At 39.9% G+C, this 18,929-nt stretch overlaps 1 pseudogene; it reads left to right on the top strand.

Annotated features, from left to right (window-relative positions):
- The first annotated feature begins 9,098 nt into the window (after nucleotides 1-9,098).
- Nucleotides 9,099-10,609, top strand: LOC118021349 (annotated as a pseudogene).
- Nucleotides 10,610-18,929: the final 8,320 nt, after the last annotated feature.

Below are 18,929 nucleotides of genomic sequence, written 5' to 3'. Positions count from 1 at the left end.
GATTATCACGGACTGCAAGGGAAAGGCATCGTGCATGGAACACAAGAGTTATTTGCTTGGTATTCGTAAAGCAAAAACACACGATCCCGTTGGTGTCTCCTGGATGTGGAATGCCTGCTTACTTAGGCCGGTTTACGCAGTGTTTGAAAGCAGATCAGGTATCAGCTCCAGAAATCCTCAGTCCAGTTAGTCTTCCCCAGGTATTCTACCGTGACACGAAACTCAGTCACGGAACTCATGAGGAGGATTTTTTTTTTTTAACTATAATAATCTGTTCTTTCGAGTGTATGCTAATAATACAAGATTATTTGAAATGGTACATTATTTTACATTCTGAAAATTTTCTACGTATCCTTTTAATTTTCTACCTAGGTCTATATAGGCATACACGGAGACATAGTTCATGGAAAATAATTAACACTATTGAAGCATACTTTCTCTTGAGGACAAACAATATACAATAACTCAAATGAAAGAGCAGGTGGCATATAAGCCTCCATTTTTATGAAAGAGTAAGGCATTTATGCCTATGTGCACTTTATCTTTCTTCTGTTAATCTAGAGGTTCTCGGATCTTCTATTTCAGTAATTTGAGGTTCTAGAGTGGACCCTGGCAAGAGAAACGATTTGTTCCTCATGAAATGAGAAACAAGGAAAATTTTGTTTATTAAATGACCCAGAACACTGAAGAATAAGAGTGTATTTAAGCATTTCTTTTCATTGGGCTGCCTGGGTAGCTCAGTTATTAAGCCTGCCTTCAGCTCAGGTCATGATCCCAGGGTCCTGGGACTAGCCTCGCATTGGGCTCCCTGCTCCACGGGAAGCCTGCTTCTCCTTCTCCCACTCTCCCTGCTTGTGTTCCTGCTCTTGTTATCTCGCTCTGTCAAATAAATAAATAAAATCTTAAAAAAAAAAAGAAATGAAACATTTCTTTTCATTGAAAGAAAGTGGAAACCCGTCTTTTAACTCTAAGGCCTTGGGAGACACTAAGGATGCAGGATTCAAAGGCAGAAATGCAGGTGATGAGATGGAATACTATTCTGTAACAAAGCAAAAGAAACAAGGAACGGCAATCATACTACTTGATATTGAAACAGTTATTTCACATGTTGCAGAATATACCTCATTTTATTGTGCTTCATTTCATTGCACTTTGCAGTATTGCTTTTTTTTTTTTTTTTTTTTTTTTTTTACAATTGAAAGGTTTGTGGCAACACTGTGCTAAGCAAGTCTATCAGCACAATTTTTCCAACAGCATTTGCTCACTTTGTGTCTGTCACATTTTGGAATTCTAGCAGTATTTCATATTTTTTATTATATTTGTTATGGTGCTCTTGATCAGTGATCTTTGATGTTACCAAACCAATTGTTTTGGGGTGCCACAAACTGCCCCTATGTAAGATGATGAACTTAATAAATGTGTGTTCTGACTGTTCCACCAACCAGCTGTTTCCCTGTCTCTCTCTCCTCAGACCTCCATATTCCCTGAGACACATCAGTATGGGAAGTAGGTCAATTAATAACCCTATAATGGTCTCTAAGTGTTCAAGCAGAAGGAAGAGTTGCAGGTCTGTGTCACTTTAAGTCAAAAGCTATAAGTGATTAAGCTTAGTGAGGAAGACATGTTGAAAGTAGAGGAAGACATGAGACAGGCTCAAAGCTAGGTCTCCAAACTAGGTACCAAAGTTAGGTACCACACTGTGGGCCAACTTGTGAATGCAAAGGAAAAGTTCTTGAGGGAAATCAAAAGTGTTACTCCAGTGAACACACAAATGATAAGAAAGTGAAACAGCCCTACTGCTTATATGGAGAAAGTTCTAGTGGTCTAGATAGAAGATCAAACAAGTCACAGCATTGCCTTAAGCCAAAGCCTAATCCAGAGCAAGGTCCTAACTCTCTTCAATTCTGTGAAGGCTGAGAGAGGTGAGGGAGCTACAGAAATTTTAAGCTAGCAGAGGTTGGTTCATGAGGTTTAAGGAAAGAAGTCATTTCTATAATGTAAAAGTGCAAGGTGAAGCAGTGATGATGTAGAAGCTGTAGTAAATTATTTAGAAGATCTAGCTAAGATAATTAATGAGGGTGGCTACACCAAACAACAGATTTTCAATATAGGTGAAACAGTCTTCTAGTGAAAGAAGACGCCATTTAGGACTTCCATAGCTAGAGAAGAAAAATCAATGCCTGGTTTTAAAGTGTCTAAGACAGGGTTATTCTCTTGTTAGGGGCTAATGAAGCTGGTGACTTTAAGTTGAAACCAATACTCATTTACCATTCCAAAACTCCTAGGGCCCTTAAGAATTATGCTAGATTTACTCTGTCTGCACTATACATGGAACAACAAAGCCTGGGTGATGGCACATCTGTTTACAACATGGTTTACTTAATATTTTAGTCCCACTGTCGAGATCTGCTCAGAAAAAAAGGATTCCTTTCAAAATATGATTGCTCATTGACAATACTCCTGGTCACTCAAGAGCTCTAACGGAGATGTGAAATGTTTTCATGCCTGCTAACACAGCAGGATGTTTTCATGCCTGCTAACACAGCATCCATTCTGCAGCCCACGGATCAAAGAGTAATTTTGACTTTCAGGTCTTATTATTTAAGAAATACATTTCATAGGGCTATAGCCATAGATAGTGATTCCTCTGATGAATCTGAGCACAGTAAATTGAAAATCTTCTGGAACGGATTCACCATTTTAGATGTCATTAAGAACATTTGTAACTCATGGAAGAGGCCAAGATGTCAACATTAATGGGAATTGGGAAGAAATTGATTCCAATCCTCATGGATGACCTGGAGGGGTTCAAGACTTCAGTGAAGGACAGAACTGTTGATGTGGTGGAAACAGCAAGAGTAGATCCTGGGGGTGCGTGGGTACCTAAGTCACTTAACCGTCCGGCTCTTGGTTTCGACTCAGGTTGTGATCTCATGGGTTGTGAGATCAAACCCCGTGTCAGGCTCCCTGCTCAGTGGGGAGTCTGCTTGAAGATTCTCTCCATCTGCCCCTCCCCTGTGCTCTTCCTCTCTCTAAAATAAATAAAAAATCTTAAAAAAAGAAATAAAATAAATAAATAAATCTTAAAAAAAAAGAAGTGGAGGCTGAAGATGTGATTGAATTGCTGCAATCTCATGATAAAACTTTAATGGATAAGGAATTGCTTTTCATGGATGAGCAAAGGAAGTTGGTTTCTTGAGATGGAATCTACTCCTGGTGAAGATATTGTGCAGATTGTTTAAATGACAACAAAGGATTTGTAATATTACATAAACTTAGTTGACAAAGCAGTGGCAAGGTTTGAGAGGCTTGACTCCAATTTTGAAAGAAATGCTACTATGAGTAAAATGCTATCAAAGATCATCACATGGTACAGAGAAATTAGCTGTGAAAGGAAGAGTCTATTGAGGCAGCATTCACTATTATCTTATTTTAAGAAATTGCCCAGCCACCCCAGCCTTCAGCAACCACTGTCCTGACCAGTCAGCAACCATCAACACTGAGGCAAAACCCTCCACCAGCAAAAAGATTACAGCTCACTGAAAGTTCAGATGATGATTAGCAATTTTTAGCAATAATTTTTTTTAAATTAGGGTATGTACCTTGTTTTTTTAATATATAATGCTATTTCACACTTAATAGTCTTCAGTATAATGCACAGAGGTTAAGCATGAAACTTTGCCTGATGCCAGTCAAGCACCCCCACTCTTTGGTTGTTCAACTTTGGGCAAATTGCTCAACTTCTCTCATGCCTCAGTCTCTTTATTTATAAGAATAGAACCTGCCACATGTAACTGATATAAGGATTACAAAAATGCTTAGATTGGTGCCACCCTGAGACAAACAATACTACTTCACTCAGTTAATAATTTCACTACTATTATTTAATCCAGAATTCCCCAAAATGTGTTCCTCAGAATTCTAGGGCTATGAACCACTGAAATAGGATCCCCACCTCCCCTACCTCCCCCTGAAATAGGATCCCTGTGATTACAAATTTGGGAAATAAGATATATGTTCTTAGAGAAAATCCACAATATATTTGCATATGAAGTGTTTGGCGAGGGCTGCTGTACCTATTGCTTGAACCTACCAATTTGCCGTAGTATACTGCCTTTTGAGGTATAAGGTTAGCCCATTCCTATTTTCCATGGATTATTCAATCCTTTATCCACGTGTAGTATGGGGCCGAAAGAGGCTCTTGTTCTGTGGGACTTATACTTGGTACAGCTTATTGGATCACAGTTGAACACCCGAATCAAAGATAGCCAATTAATAAAGTGGAGGGAAGAGCAATTAGCTTCTCTCTGGAAAATGGACAGATAGATGTTAGTGAGCTGGCACTTAGCAATTCTACAGGGAATATGTAACAAACTATAGAAATGATTCCTGAAAGTATAGTCTTTCTACAGGGAATATGTAGAAGGGACTCAGGCAGCCATCTCCGGGTCATGTGCATCGATAAGCAGAAAAAGGCAGTCTGCAGGAACTGCATAGAGAGAAAAACAAACGACTAAGCAAAACAAAACCAGAAATCCAAAGAGAAGTCAAAGGAGAGACCAGGTGGGGTGTGTGTGTGTGTGTGTGTGTGAGAGAGATAGAGACAGAGATAGAGATAGAGATAGAGACAGAGATAGATAGAGATAGAAAGAGTTACAGTGAGGTTAACTGAGCTTAAAATTCAGGATCTCTAACTTTAATAGACCCCTATCAAGTTTGGGGTCCTAGCAATGTGTTCATATGGTCATTTGGTTTTGTAAAATTTCTAAAAGATATTCTAACCATTATAGGTTGAGTCTGTTGTCTCATTCTACTCTGATTTTGCCTTATCATATTTTTTTTACTATAAAGTGGTATTGGAGTGGATGAGGACTTCTTGGGAACTGACTAAGAACAAATTGAGTTGGGGATACATTTTGTTGGGGGTTAGTAGCATATACTTTTGTGGATCATAGTTACTTCTATATAATTAGGTTATTTTTAGCCCTTCTGATATATGTGTGACTTCCAGTAATGGTCCCTGTGTCCACTGTGCCAATGCAAAGATGTAGGGCCAGAGATCTTATCACAATATATCCTACAGTGCCCAACACTGAAAGTGTGTAAGGAGTAGAGGAGAAACAAGTTTGAAATATATAAAGCCAGGAGCTGATCTGTGCAGAATTCTTTCACATCTTCAGATGTGTAAAATTGTAAGCAAAAGATTTAGTACTCATTGAATTCTAGTCAAAAATGGTATAAATATACTTGCCATGCATATATTTTATAATACAGCATGTAAGTTACAAGTGTGACCTCAACTTGCAAAATGGCAGAGTAAGAACCTCTGAAAATCCATTCCCCCATAAAAGTGACAAGAACACTGGGAAATTGTCAAAATCAGCTTTTTCAGATTGCTGAAAATTAGCTAAAGGCTTGCAGTAATCCAAGGAGTATTTTTCTGCACCTTGTTTTCTTTCTTCAATATTATGTTTATGAAGCTCATCTACGTTAATACTTAGAGCTTTAAGTATCATTTTTTTTTACTACAATGTGATTTTTTACTGTATCAATATCCATCCTTTATCCATTTTCCTATTAGGGGACATTTAGGTTGTTTAGACTTTTTTCTATCACCCAAACATAGCTACTCATATATAAATATGTATCTCCTTGTGTATATGTGTGACATTCTAAGTAAGGTCCAGGTGTGGAATTGCTTAGAGAGGAAATATGCATTGTCAACTTTACCACGTTTTATCAAATTGCTCTCCAAAGTGGTTGTACCAAATTATATTCTTGCCAGCAATGGATACATGCTCAATAAACTCAGAGCCCCAATTTTTGTTTACACAGCTCATAATCATAAATGGTAAGGAACTGGGGGGCTTAAGCTGACAATCAGTCTTAATTATCGAAGTCATTTTTCCTTCAATAAAGTCAACAAAAATTAACATTTCATGAGAACTTACTATATTGTAATCACTGTTACATATTTTCTCTATATCACTCCCTTCATCTTCATGGCCCTGTGAGCTAGGCACTGATAATTCAGACTTCACAAAAATTAAGAACTTCTCTTCAAAAGTCATTGTTAAGAGAATGAAAAGACAAGCTACAGACTGGGAGAAAATATTTGCAAATCACATATCTGATGAATGACTCATTTCCAGAATATGTAAAGAACCCTCAAAACTCAATAGGAAGAAAGGAAACAATTTTGGGGAGAAAAAAACAACCAAGCAAAATATTTGAACAGATATTTCACCAAAAAATATATTTATAGATAGGAAACAAGCATTATTAACTATCCGGAAAATACAAATTAAAACCAAATAAGATACCACTTCATACCCAAAAGAATGTCTAAAGTTAAAAAGACTGACCACATCAAGTGTGTGAGGATGCGGAGAAAACTGATGCTCTCATACATGGCCAGTGGGAACATAAAATGTATAACCACTTTGGAACACAGTTTGGCAGTTTCTTAAAAGTAAGCGTATGCTCACTAGATAAATCAGTCATTCACCTTATAGGTATTTACCTCCAAAGAAGTGAAAGTATATGTCCTGCTAATATTTGTAAAAAATGTTTGTAGAAGACTTATTTGTAATAGCGTGAAGCTGGAAACAACTCTATGTTCAACAGGTGAAGATATTAAAAGAAAGTGATATATCCATACAGTGGAATACTGTGCATCAATAAAAAGGAATGAACTCTGATACATGCAAAAAATGGATGAATATTAAAATAATTTTTTGCTGAGTAGAAGGCAGGCAAAAAATAGTACATATTGTATGAGTCCATTTATATAATTCTAGACAATGCAAACTAATCTGTATTGATAGAAAGCAGATCAGTGGTTGCCTGGGCTATGGGTTGGGGTCAGGGAGGGACAAAAGGGAAGGATTACAAAGGGGCATGAAGAAAAATTTGGGGGAGCTCTAATGGTGATGTCAGCAAGATGGCTGAATAAGGTCTCCCTTTCTTGTACTCTCTCCTCAACAATGACCATTTGATATCCATCCATGAGCAAAAGTGCCTTTGTGGAAACTACAGGATTCAGTTAGGAGATTGTGAAACTCCTGTGCAGTCCAAGAATTAGGAGAGCTGTTTTGGAGGACAGGCCTGTATCCAGGCAGCTGACCTACCTACCTACTGTAGTTCCAGCCCTAGACCCAAAAGAGCTTCATACTCCTAAGACTTAGGTACAGCCTTGTTTGGCTTTGGTTCTGCTACCAGCACCATAAACCACAGGATCTGGAGGGCACTTGCCTACTTGTGGGTCAAGTAATAGACATACAGACCTCAGTCTAGGCTGTGGACCCTGAAGTAGCCCTTGAACTGGCTTCTGTCTCTCTTAGCCACAGTCCAGGAGATCCTGGAGAACACCGATTTAGGCAATCACCCACAGATGAGAGAGTCTTTGTGGAAGTCCAAGCGTCCAGCAGATAAGATCCAGCACACCACTGGAGCCCAAACATACAAAATTCAAGACTGAATGCACTGGTGAGAGTAAGAGGAATGCTTTGACTCTACCAGCTTCAACCTTCCCACAAGGCAGCCCAGCTCAGTACTAAGAGAGCCCTTCTCAGCTCATGATTTCTCCCATAGGAGAAAGTAAAAGCATGTGAATGAACACCTGACTTTCCTACCTGTTCAGGATGTTGCCCAAAAGGCCCATTTCTCTCTAATCACAATCCAGAGTACTGAGTCATGAGCTGCATGATGGGGGTGGGGTGGGAGGGGTGAGGGGATAGAGGTGGTGCGTAGCTGGGAGAATAGCAGCCAGGACTCAGAATGACTGTGCGTAAGGGACACAGATCCTCTAACCCTGACATGGACTCCATTGGGAGGCTTGCCCATGAGCCACTGGGGATGCCTTGCACGCGGATCCCCCTCAATATTGCCCACAGGTACCCCCAGCACTCTATGTGCCTCACCCACACAAACTCCCACCCCATGGCCAGCTCCCTGTGTACACTCCCAATGACAGGGAGAGGGAGCTTTTGCAGACAGCTAGTGAGCACACGCAGAAAGCCCAAATCTGTAAGCCTGGGAGAGACCACAAACTTGAGAATTTAGTACCTCCTTTGGGAAAGCAAAAGGGAAGCTATCAGCACTTGACCTGGTGCTTTGCAGGACCCAGATAAGGCATACGAGTTTAAGAATTCTGCCACATGGGGCGCCTGGGTGGCTCAGATGGTTAAGCGTCTGCCTTCAGCTCAGGTCATGATCCCAGGGTCCTGGGATCGAGTCCCACATCGGGCTCCCGGCTCAGCGGGGAGCCTGCTTCTCCCTCTGACCCTCTCCCCTCTCATGCTGTTTCTCTCTCGCTCTCTAAAAAATGAATAAAATCTTTAAAAAAAAAAAAAAGAATTCTGCCACAAGAGAAAGCAAAAGGCGTGAAGCAGGCATATTCATAGAAGGTCTGAGAAAGCCTCAGAAGCCCTAGCAGGACTGATGGGAGGTATCGCTCTTCCAGTCAGTCAGGAAAAGACTGGAGAAGGTGACTACTACACAAATGTAAAGATAGCAACGTGAGACTTCAAGAAACATGAAAAATCAAGGAAACATGACATCACCAAAGGATCACAATTTCTTTTTATTTTTAATTTTTTAAAGATGACTTATTTATTTGAGAGAGAGAGAGTAAGCAGGGGGAGAGGCAGAGGGAGAGAATCCTAAGTAGACTCAAAGCTGAGCATGGAGCTTGATGCAGGGCTTGATCTCACAACCCCGAGACCATGACCCGAGCCAAAATCAAGAGTTGGACACTCAATTGAATGAGTCACCCAGGCACCCCCCCCCCTTTTTAAAGGTAGGCTCCATGCCCAGCATGGAGCCCAATGCAGGGCTTGAGCCCACAACCCTGAGATCAAGACCTGAGCTGAGATCAAGAGTTGGGCACTTAAACGACACAGCCACCCAAGCGCCCCTCACAACAGTTTTTCAGTAATCAACCCCAAAGACATGAAGCTCTGTGATTTACCTGATAAAGAATTCAAAATAACTGTTTTAAGGAAGCTCAATGAGCCAACAGAAAACACAGGGACAATTCAATGAAATTAAGAAAACAGTACACGAACAAAATGAAAAGTGTACCAAACAGATAGAAATCATAAAAAAAGAACCAAACAGAAGCACTGGAGCTGAAGAATACAATGAATGGAGTGGGGGGAAAAAATGCAACAGAGAACATCAACAACAGAATGGAGCAGAGGCTGCTGGGAAGATGGTGGAGTAGGAGGACGCTGGGCTCACCCTGGGCAGTGTGGCCACCTAGAGAACACCCACATCAGCATAAATAACCCAGAAAGCAACCCGAAGACTGGCAGAAGAGACTGTGCAGCTGGGCGTAGACAAGAGGCCACAGCACAGTGGATCTACCCCCTCCGATAATGCTCTTGGCAAGATCCCATCCAAGCAGTGCCACAAGCCTGGCAGTGTGCAAGCAGCCCTGACAAGGGCCAGCACCATTCCAAAGTGAGTCCTGCTCCAGGGAGAGGGAAGATAACTACACACCAGTCTGACTGCAACCCCAGCAGTGAGCGGGGGCAGGCAGCTGGTCTGACTGCAGACCCACCCACCAATAAAAGCTTCTCAGGGCACAGCACAGGGAAAGTGCCCTGCAGCATCTCTGGCAAACATCTGGTCTGACTCAACTCAAGCCCAGGGCAGCCCCTGACTGGCCCTCTAACACTGCAGGCACCAGACTCTGCCCACAACAGGCAGAGAGCCACCGCAGGCTGGACTAAGGCAAACACAGCTCCGCCACCACGGCAGGACACCCCTGCAGCAACACACATAGGAGACACCCCTGAAGACCATTTTCTGGTGAAAAGGAGACATTGCACTGGGGGGCACTGCAGGACCTCTTCTTCATCAAGCCACTACCTTCAAGTGTGGGAGACATAGCTGACTTTCCTAACACTTAGAAACAGACACGGCAATAGACAAAATGAGGAGACAGAGAAATATGTCCTAAATGAAAGAGCAGAACAAAATCATAGCAAGAGACCTAAACAAAATGGAGATAAGTAATATGTCTGATAGCAAATTTAAAGTAATGCTCATAAAGATACTCACTAAAATTGAGAAAGGAGTGCAGGACCTCCATGAGAGCCTCCACAAAAAGATAGGAGATCTAAAAAAGAACCAATTAGAGATCATGAACTCACTAAATGAAATTAAAAATAGACTGCCTGGAATAAATAACAAAAAAGAGGAAGAAGCAGACAACGTGGCTGCTTCCATGCTGGGCTCTCTGCTGTGGACTGTGTGGCAGGTGGTTCCTTCATCACCTTCAGGCCAAGTTCAAGGTTATTAGGTAGACTGGAAAATGTTGCCTGATGTGAAGAGACGAAAAATCGCCTATGAATATGCATATGAGAGGCTACAGATCAATTTACTCAGGAAGAATACCATTTTGCCAAAAGATCTTCAGGAAGTGGCTGATGGAGAAATTGCTGCCCTTCCCTGGGATACCTGTCCTGTTAGAATCTGAAATCAGTGTGTTATGACGTCCTGTCCACATGGTGTGAAGCGGCACTGGAGGTTTATTTGTATTGTCTTCCGTCACTTAGCAGACAATGGGCAGCTGTCGGGGGTCCAGCGAGCAATATGGTGACCCACTCCAGAACCTACTGAGCAGGAAAACCAGTTCTGGCAAGAAGAGGCTTCTCTAATAGATGAAAACCTAGTTTTATAGGGGTCAGTATGGGAGTCTAGTCTAGCTGATGCTGCCTGTAGTTAAATTACTTTTTAATTTTAAATTAAGAAATTTAGAAGTTTCATTCTGTCAGTGAATTCTGGCTATCTGTGAATTATCTCTTCTCTTGGACTTAAAAATGAACCATACTGGGGTGCCTGGGTGGCTCAGTTATTAAGCGTCTGCCTTCGGCTCAGGTCATGATCCCAGGTCCTGGGATCGAGCCCTGCATTGGGCTCCCTGCTCCACGGGAAGCCTGCTTCTCCCTCTCACACTCCCCCTGCTGTGTTCCCTCCCTTGCTGTGTCTCTCTCTGTCAAGTAAATAAATAAAATCTTAAAAAAAAAAATGAACCATACTGTTTCCATACATAGTACAAGGAGTAGAGTAATAAAAAATATTCTGTGAAAATTAAAAAAAAAAAAGAGGAAACAGAAGAACATATCAGTAACCTGGAGGACAGAGTAATGGAAAGTAATCAAGCTGAGCAGATGAGAGGGGGAGAAAATACACAAAATGAGAATAGACCCAGGGAACTCAGTGACATTGTCAAGCATAACAATTGCATGATAGGGATCCCAGAAGGAGAAGAAAGAGAAAAGGGGGCAGAAGATTTATTTGAAGAAATAATAGCTGAAAACTTCCTGAATCTGGGGGAGGAAAGAGAAATTCAGATCCGGGAGGCACAGAGAGCCCACCAACCCAAGGAGGTCTGCACCAAGACAGAAAGTAAATAAGATGGCCAAAAGTAGTGATAAAGAGAAAATTTTTAAAGCAGCAAGAAAAAGGAGAGCAATTATATACAAGGGAAACCCCCTAAAGCGATCAATGGATTTTTCAGCAGAAACTTTGTAGGCCAGAAGAAAGTGGCACAGTATATTCAAAGTACTAAAAGGGAAAAAAATCTGCAGCCAAGAATACTCTATCCAGTAAGGCTTTCATTCAGAATAGAAGGAGAGATAGAGTTTCCTAGAAAAACAAAAGTCAAAGTTATTCATGGCCAGAAGCGAAACCAAACATGTCCCCATCACACACAGTTCCATCAACCTGTGGGTCTCAAATCCACAGTCCAGCCGCCCTCCTGCCCAAGTCAGTACGCACTGCCTGCCACCTGCTCAATACCAAGTCAACATGTCTTCACCTCAGATCGACAAGGACTAAAACTGACACTCGTCCCCTCAAATTCCAGCCCCTGTGCTCAAGTTTATTCACAAAAGTGGGCATAATTATAACAGCAGAATGAAGCAACCCAAATAGTGACCTAATGCTGTGGAATATATACTGGATAAAAGAAGTGTGCTAGGCTGAGAACATCTCAACAAGCACATCAAAGAACAATACAAACAGCATGATTCTCGTTACTAAAAGAAACAAACCTGGAAAAATAAAACAAGATGAAATCAGAGAGGGAAACAAACCATAAGAGACTCTTAATCATAGGAAACAAACTGAGGCTTGCTGGAGGGGCGTGGGGTAGGTGGATGGGATAACTGGATGATGGGCATTAAGGAGGGCACATGATGTACTGAGCACTAGGTGTTATATGCAACTGATGAATCACTGAACTCTACATCTGAAACTAGTAATACACTAGATGTTAATTAATTGAATTTAAATTAATAAAAAGACCCCCCCCCCCAAAAAAAAAACCACAACAGAATGGATCAAGCAGAAGAAAGAATCTGAAGCGGAAGACAAGATGTTTGAAATTATCCAGTCCGAGGAGAACAAAGAAAAAAGAATGAAAAAAATTGAAGAAAGCCTACACAAACTATAAGATACCATCAAAAGAAGTGGCCTGTGAGTTACTGAAGGCACAGAAGGAGAAGAGAAGGAGAAGAGAGGGAGAAGGGGGCAGAAGTCTTATTTAAAGAAATAATGGCCAAGAACTTCTCAAATCTGGGGTGAGATTTGGCCATCCAAGTTCATGAAGCTTATAGGTCTCCCTAAGAATTCAATTAAAAAAGATCCCCAAGACACAGTGTAATAAAACTGTCAAAAATTGAAGACAAAGAAAATAGCTTAAAAGTGGCAGGAAAAAAAGAAGCTTGTCTCTTACAAGGGAACCGCCATAAGTTGATCAGCCAATTTCTCAACAGAAATCTTAGAATAGCAAGTGGGATGATATATTCAAAGAGCTGAAAGAAAAAAACAACTGCCATCCAAGAATACTTTATCTAGCAAAGTCATCCTTTAGAAATGAAGGAGATAAAGACTTTCCCAGACAAACAAAAACAGGGAGTTCATCATTACTAGACCTGCCTTGCAAGAAATGCTGCAAGGAATTTTTTCAAGATGAAATGAGAGGATGCTATTTGGTAACATATGAAAATATACAACACACAGGTAAAGTTAAGTATGTAGTTAAAGTTCAGAATATTCTAAGAGGATAATATAGTGTTGTGTTTACCACTTAACCTTAGTAAAAAGGTAAAGGATAAAAGTATTAAAAATAACTATAGCTACAATATTTTGTTAATGAATAAACAATATAAAAGGGGGAAATATGTGACATCAAAAACATAAAAGGGTAAAAGGTAGAGTTTTGGTATGCAATTAGAGTTAAGTTGTTATCAATATAAAGTATACTATAAATATACTATGTTTTATATAGACTCATGGTAACCACAATGCAGAAACCTACAGAATATACATAAAAGACAGAGAGGGAGTCAAAGCATACCACTATGGAGAATTATTAATTCACAAAGGAAGAAAGTGAAAGAAGAAAAGAACAAGAGAATTACAGGGGCACCTGGGCAGCTCGGTTGGTTGTGCGTCTAACTTTTGATTTTGGCTCGGGGTGTGATCATGGAATCATGGGATTGAGTCCCACATCGGGCTCCGAGCTCTACTTGGGATTCTCTTTCCCTCTCCCTCTGCCCCTCCCCCGCTCTCTCTCTCAAGTGAATAAATAAATCTTAAAAAAAAAGAATAAGAGAACTATAAAAGAGCCAGACAAAATGGGTAAAATGGCATTAGTAAGTCTTCTGTATCAATAATTACTCTAAATTTAAGTAGACTAAATTATCTAATCAAAAGGCATAGAGTGGCTGAATGGATAAAAAAGCAAGACCCAACAATATACTGCCTACAAGAGGCTCACTTCATCTTTAAGGACACACATAAGCTCAAAGGAAAGGGTTACAAAAAAAATATTCTGTGCAGGTGGAAGCCAGAAGAATGCAGGAATAGCTGTACTTATACCAGACAAAATAGATTTTAACTCAAAAGCTATGACAAGGGACAAAGAAGGTCATTATATAATGATAAAGTAGAAAATTAATCCAGAGGATATAATGATTGTAAATACACATGCACTTAACATTAGAGCACCTAATATATTAAGCAAATACTAACAGATCTGAAGGGAAAAATAGACAATACAATGATAGTAGGGGACTTCAGTACCCTACTTTCAACAACAGCTAGACCATCAAAAAAGAAGATGTTGAACTTAAACTATACTTTAGACCAAACAGACAAATAGACCTTACAACATATACAGCATACACAGAACATTCCATCCAGCAACAGCAGAATACACATTCTTTTCGAGCACACACAGAACGTTCTCCAGGATAGATCATATGGTAGGTCACAAAACAAGTCTTAGCAAATTTAAGAAGATTGAAATCATGCCAAGTATCTTTTTTGACCACAGTGATATGAAACTAGAAATAAATAACAGAAAAATTGTAAAATTCACAAGTACACAAACAAATGGAAAGATAGCCCACATTCATGGATTAGAAAAATTAATATTGTTAAAGGTCCCTACTACCCAAAGCCATTTATAGATTCAAGGCAATCCTTATCAAAATTCCAATGGCATTTTTCATAGAAATGGAAAAAAAAATCCTGAAATTTTTGTGGAGCCACAAAAGACCCTGAATAACCAAAGCAATGTTGAGAAAGAAGAACAAAACTGGAGGCACCACACTTCCCAATTTTAACTATCCTACAAAGCTATAATAGTCAAAACAGTATGGTACTGGCATAAAATAGGCACATCTACCAATGGAATAGAATTGAGAGTCCGAAAATAAGCCCTCGCCTGTAAGGGTAACTAATAGTTGACAAAGGAGCTAAGAAAACTCAATGGGGAAAAGATAGGCTCTATAATAAATGGCTTGGAAAAACTGGACAATCCCATGCAAAAGAGTGAAATTGGATCCCTAAATTACACCACTTATAAGAATTAACTCAAGATGGATTAGGTAATTAAACATAAGAGTAGAAACTATAAAACTCCTAGAAAACATAGGTCAAAGACTCCATGACATTGGTCTTGACAATGACTTTTTTGGATATGATATCAAAAGAACAAGCAACCAAGGCAAATATAAGTGGGACTACATAAAAATAAAATGCTTCAGCACGGCAAAAGAATCAACAAAATAAAAAGGCAATCTATGGAATGGGAGAAAATATTTGCAAACAAACTGGCTTATAAGGGGTTAATAATCAAACTATATAAGGAACTCATACAACTCAATAGCAAAAAACAATCTGATTTTTAAATGGGTAGAGGACCCAAATGGACATTTTTCCAAAGAAGACAGACATGGCTAATAGGTACATTAAAATGTGCTCAACAAAACATTAGGAAAATGCAAATCAAAACCACAATGAAGGATCACATCACACCTTTTGGAATGGATATCGTCAAAAAGACAAGAGATAACGAGTGGTAAGGATGTGAGAAAAAGGAATCCTTTTGCACTATTGGTGAGAATGTACAGCAACAATAGAAAACAGTATGGAGGTTCCTCAGAAAGTTAAAAATAGAACTACCATATGATCCAGCAATCCCACTTCTGCATATATATCCAAAGGAAATGAATCAAGATTTCAAAGAGACATCTGTACTCCCACATTCACTGCAGCATTAATCACAATAGCCAAGATATGGAAACAACTTAAGTGTTCATAATGTGATATATATTATTATTACAAATATTATTACATATAAATTAACAAATTGTATACTTTATGTGCAACTTATTGTACGCCCATTACACCTCAGTGAAGTTGTTTTAAAAAAAAGCAACTATGAGGTCATGGAGATTTTATATACATGTGAGCAAAAACACTTTGTTATTTGAACTGCTCAGTACTTTTATTTATTTATTTATTTATTTATATTTTTAGATTTTATTTATTTATTTGAGAGAGAGAATGAGATAGAGCATGAGAGGGGGGAGGGGCAGAGGGAGAAGCAGACTCCCCGCTGAGCAGGGAGCCCGATGCGGGACTCGATCCCAGGACTCCGCGATCATGACCTGAGCTGAAGGCAGTCGCTTAACCAACTGAGCCACCCAGGCGCCCACTGCTCAGTACTTTTCAAAAAGCATCCAAAGATTTTTTTTCCCTCTTGTAGTGGGCATCTGCTTTGCCTGGTATTTTATTTTTCAACTTAAAATCACATTCATTTTTTAAAAAATTTAAACCAATCAATTAACATATAGTGTATTATTAGTTTCAGAGGTAGAGTTCAGTGATTTATCTGTTGCATATAACACCCAGTGCTCAGTATGTCATGTGCCCTCCTTAATGCCCATTACCCAGTTACCCCATCTCCTACCCACCTCCCCTCCAGCAACCCTCAGTTGGTTTCCTATAGTTAAGGGTCTCTTATGGTTTCTCTCTCTCTCTGATTTCATCTTATTTTATTTTTCCTTCCCTTCCCCTATGTTCTTTAATTATACATATGAGTGAAATCATATATTTGTCTTTCTCTGACTGATTTATTTAGCTTAGCATAATACCTTCTAGTTCCACATCATTGCAAATGACAAGATTTCATTCTTTTCGATGGCTGGGTAATATTCCTCTGTGTGTGTGTGTGTGTGTGTGTGTGTGTGTGTGTGTAACATCTTCTTTACCCATTCATCTGTCGATGGACATCTGGGCGCTTTCTATTTTTTGGCTATTGTGGACATTGCTGCTATTTAAAAAAGCATCTAAAGATTTAGTAGGCTTACATATTACAGCTCTTTTACGAGATAATTTCTCAAATATAACGTTATTGAGTGCATACTTGTGTCAAGAACCATACCGCTATCTCCCCATTTTACAAATAAGAAGACAAGGCTTAGGAAAGTCAAGAAACAGCTAGTAAACAGCAATGTCAAGATAGGAAATTAAATCTGCCCAATGCTAGGGTTCAGGTACTTAACAACCATGCTACCCACCTTTCTTTTTTTTTTTTTTAAAGATTTTATTTATTTATTTGAGAGAGAGAGCACATGAGATGGGGGAGGGCCAGAGGGAGAAGCAGACTCCCTGCTTAGCAGGGAGCCTGATGCGGGACTCGATCCAGGGACTCCAGGATCATGACCTGAGCCGAAGGCAGTCGCTTAACCGACTGAGCCACCCAGGCGCCTGCTACCCACCTTTCTGAATTAAATTTATTATTGAAATTTTTATACTGTATGGAAGATAATCAAGAAATGAATGAATGTTTATCTCACATTTTCTGTGTGAGAAATACAGTAGCAGAAGTCAAAGAACTATAACATGGTTCTGGGCTCCTTCCACCTCCCCCAAAAGCTTAGATTGTATTAGGATTACAAGACACCTGAAGGCATCAAAGGCATCATGGTAGCAAATGAAAAGAGTCAGGTGAAAGGTTTGTAAGAATGTCTTTTCATCTATCCAGATCTTCTGCTGCTCTCAGAGAGAGTGAATAAATGAACATTTAGAAAAAAACAATTAATTTTGTTGGACCCATACTGTTTTCTTAGCTTTTCTAAATGTCAGAAGACCTCCTTTGATCCCTTTGTGAAGAAACCTGATGAATGGAGGGATCATTCACCTAGAGAGAAGAGTCCCAAGTGGACAGAGGAAACTGGTAACAAGCTTGTAGACCTTGGGATCACCTTTTTAAAAAGAGCTTTAGATCTGAATTTTGACAGTGCAAGCTTAGGTTTTGGGGAAACCTTTACCAATATGACAGGCAAAAAAAAAAAGTTTTTTCAGTGTTATTTAAAACATTTCTAATGAGATTGAACATCTTTTCATATGTTTATTGGCCCTTTGTGTTTTTTCTGTCGTGAATTGCCTATTTATGTCCTTTGTTCATTTTTGTTTTTTGATTTTGTAAGCATTTTCTGCTAAGGTGGGTTTTAGGCAAATTGAGTTTGAGATAATGTAAGTCATTGAAGACGCATGATGAAGTCTCCAAGAAAAGAATTCAAATGAGCAAAAGTAGATTACTGATTCATATAGCTCAAAGAGAAAAAGCATCCTGCAGAGGCAAAAGAGAAGTATTCAGAGTGACCTGGAAAAACATGTCCTTATATGATCCTTACCAGTCACATTTCCTTTTACAATACAATTTAGTGTGGCATGCATGACTGCAGGAAGTCCCGTCTTTTTTGAGTCTTCTTTCTCAACTATATTCAAGAAGCCCCAGGGTAGCTGATTCATGTCCAGATGTTAGTCATTCTAAGTATTATTTTTTTCTTGGCAAACCCCAAAGTCAGTGTGCCCTCTTGAGGCTAGAGGATTGCACAGAGCTGCCCTGATGCTCTAACTCCAGAATGTGCCGCTGTTACAGGGTTGGCTAAGATGCCTGGTATACTGCTTTCTGGAATCAGAGCAGTCTGAAGACATGCCCTGACTAGGCCATGTTCCTGTTGCCCAGTGACCATCTGCATCGTCACTACTGTTGCTGGAGCTGAACCTCAGGATTGCTGTCTGCTGACCCTGGCCGAGCCAAACAGCTGTGTCTCAAGCTGTGGCTCTAATTATGCCACCAAGGATATTGTAGATCTTAGCCGAGACCATGGTTGTTCCTCACTGTACAGGGGAGAAGTGCACAACTCATTGTCAAATGGGATCTATACCAAATATAGCCCCGCCTTACCACCTTCAAATGCTTATGGTACACACAGGCCCGAGTCGGCCTCCAGCTGGCTGTGTTGGGGGCACATTCACGAATGAATCCAGATTCGGGATTGACTTTTCCCAGCTCATCTCTTCATCTATCTTTCTTTCCCCATCCTCACGGTAAGTTATCTCCTAGGGGTCTTGTTGCTTTTTCCTGTTGCCTAATTTGGGTTGGGCTGTCCAAGTCCATCAAATGATTTTGATTCTTTTGAACTTGAGAGGAAAACAAACAAGCTCTCACATCCATTCCTCCCAAAAGTACTTCATGTGTTGAGGGCTCTGACCAACACATCCTCTTTCCCAGGAGCATCTCCGTTTTCAACAGTAATGAATACTTTTGGGGG

The sequence above is a fragment of the Mirounga leonina genome, unplaced genomic scaffold (genome assembly GCF_011800145.1).
Source record: "Mirounga leonina isolate KUSES-001 unplaced genomic scaffold, KU_Mleo_1.0 Mir_174, whole genome shotgun sequence".
Lineage (NCBI taxonomy): Eukaryota > Metazoa > Chordata > Mammalia > Carnivora > Phocidae > Mirounga > Mirounga leonina.
Note: the sequence above shows the minus strand (reverse complement) of the source record. Positions and strands in the feature narration are given on the sequence as shown.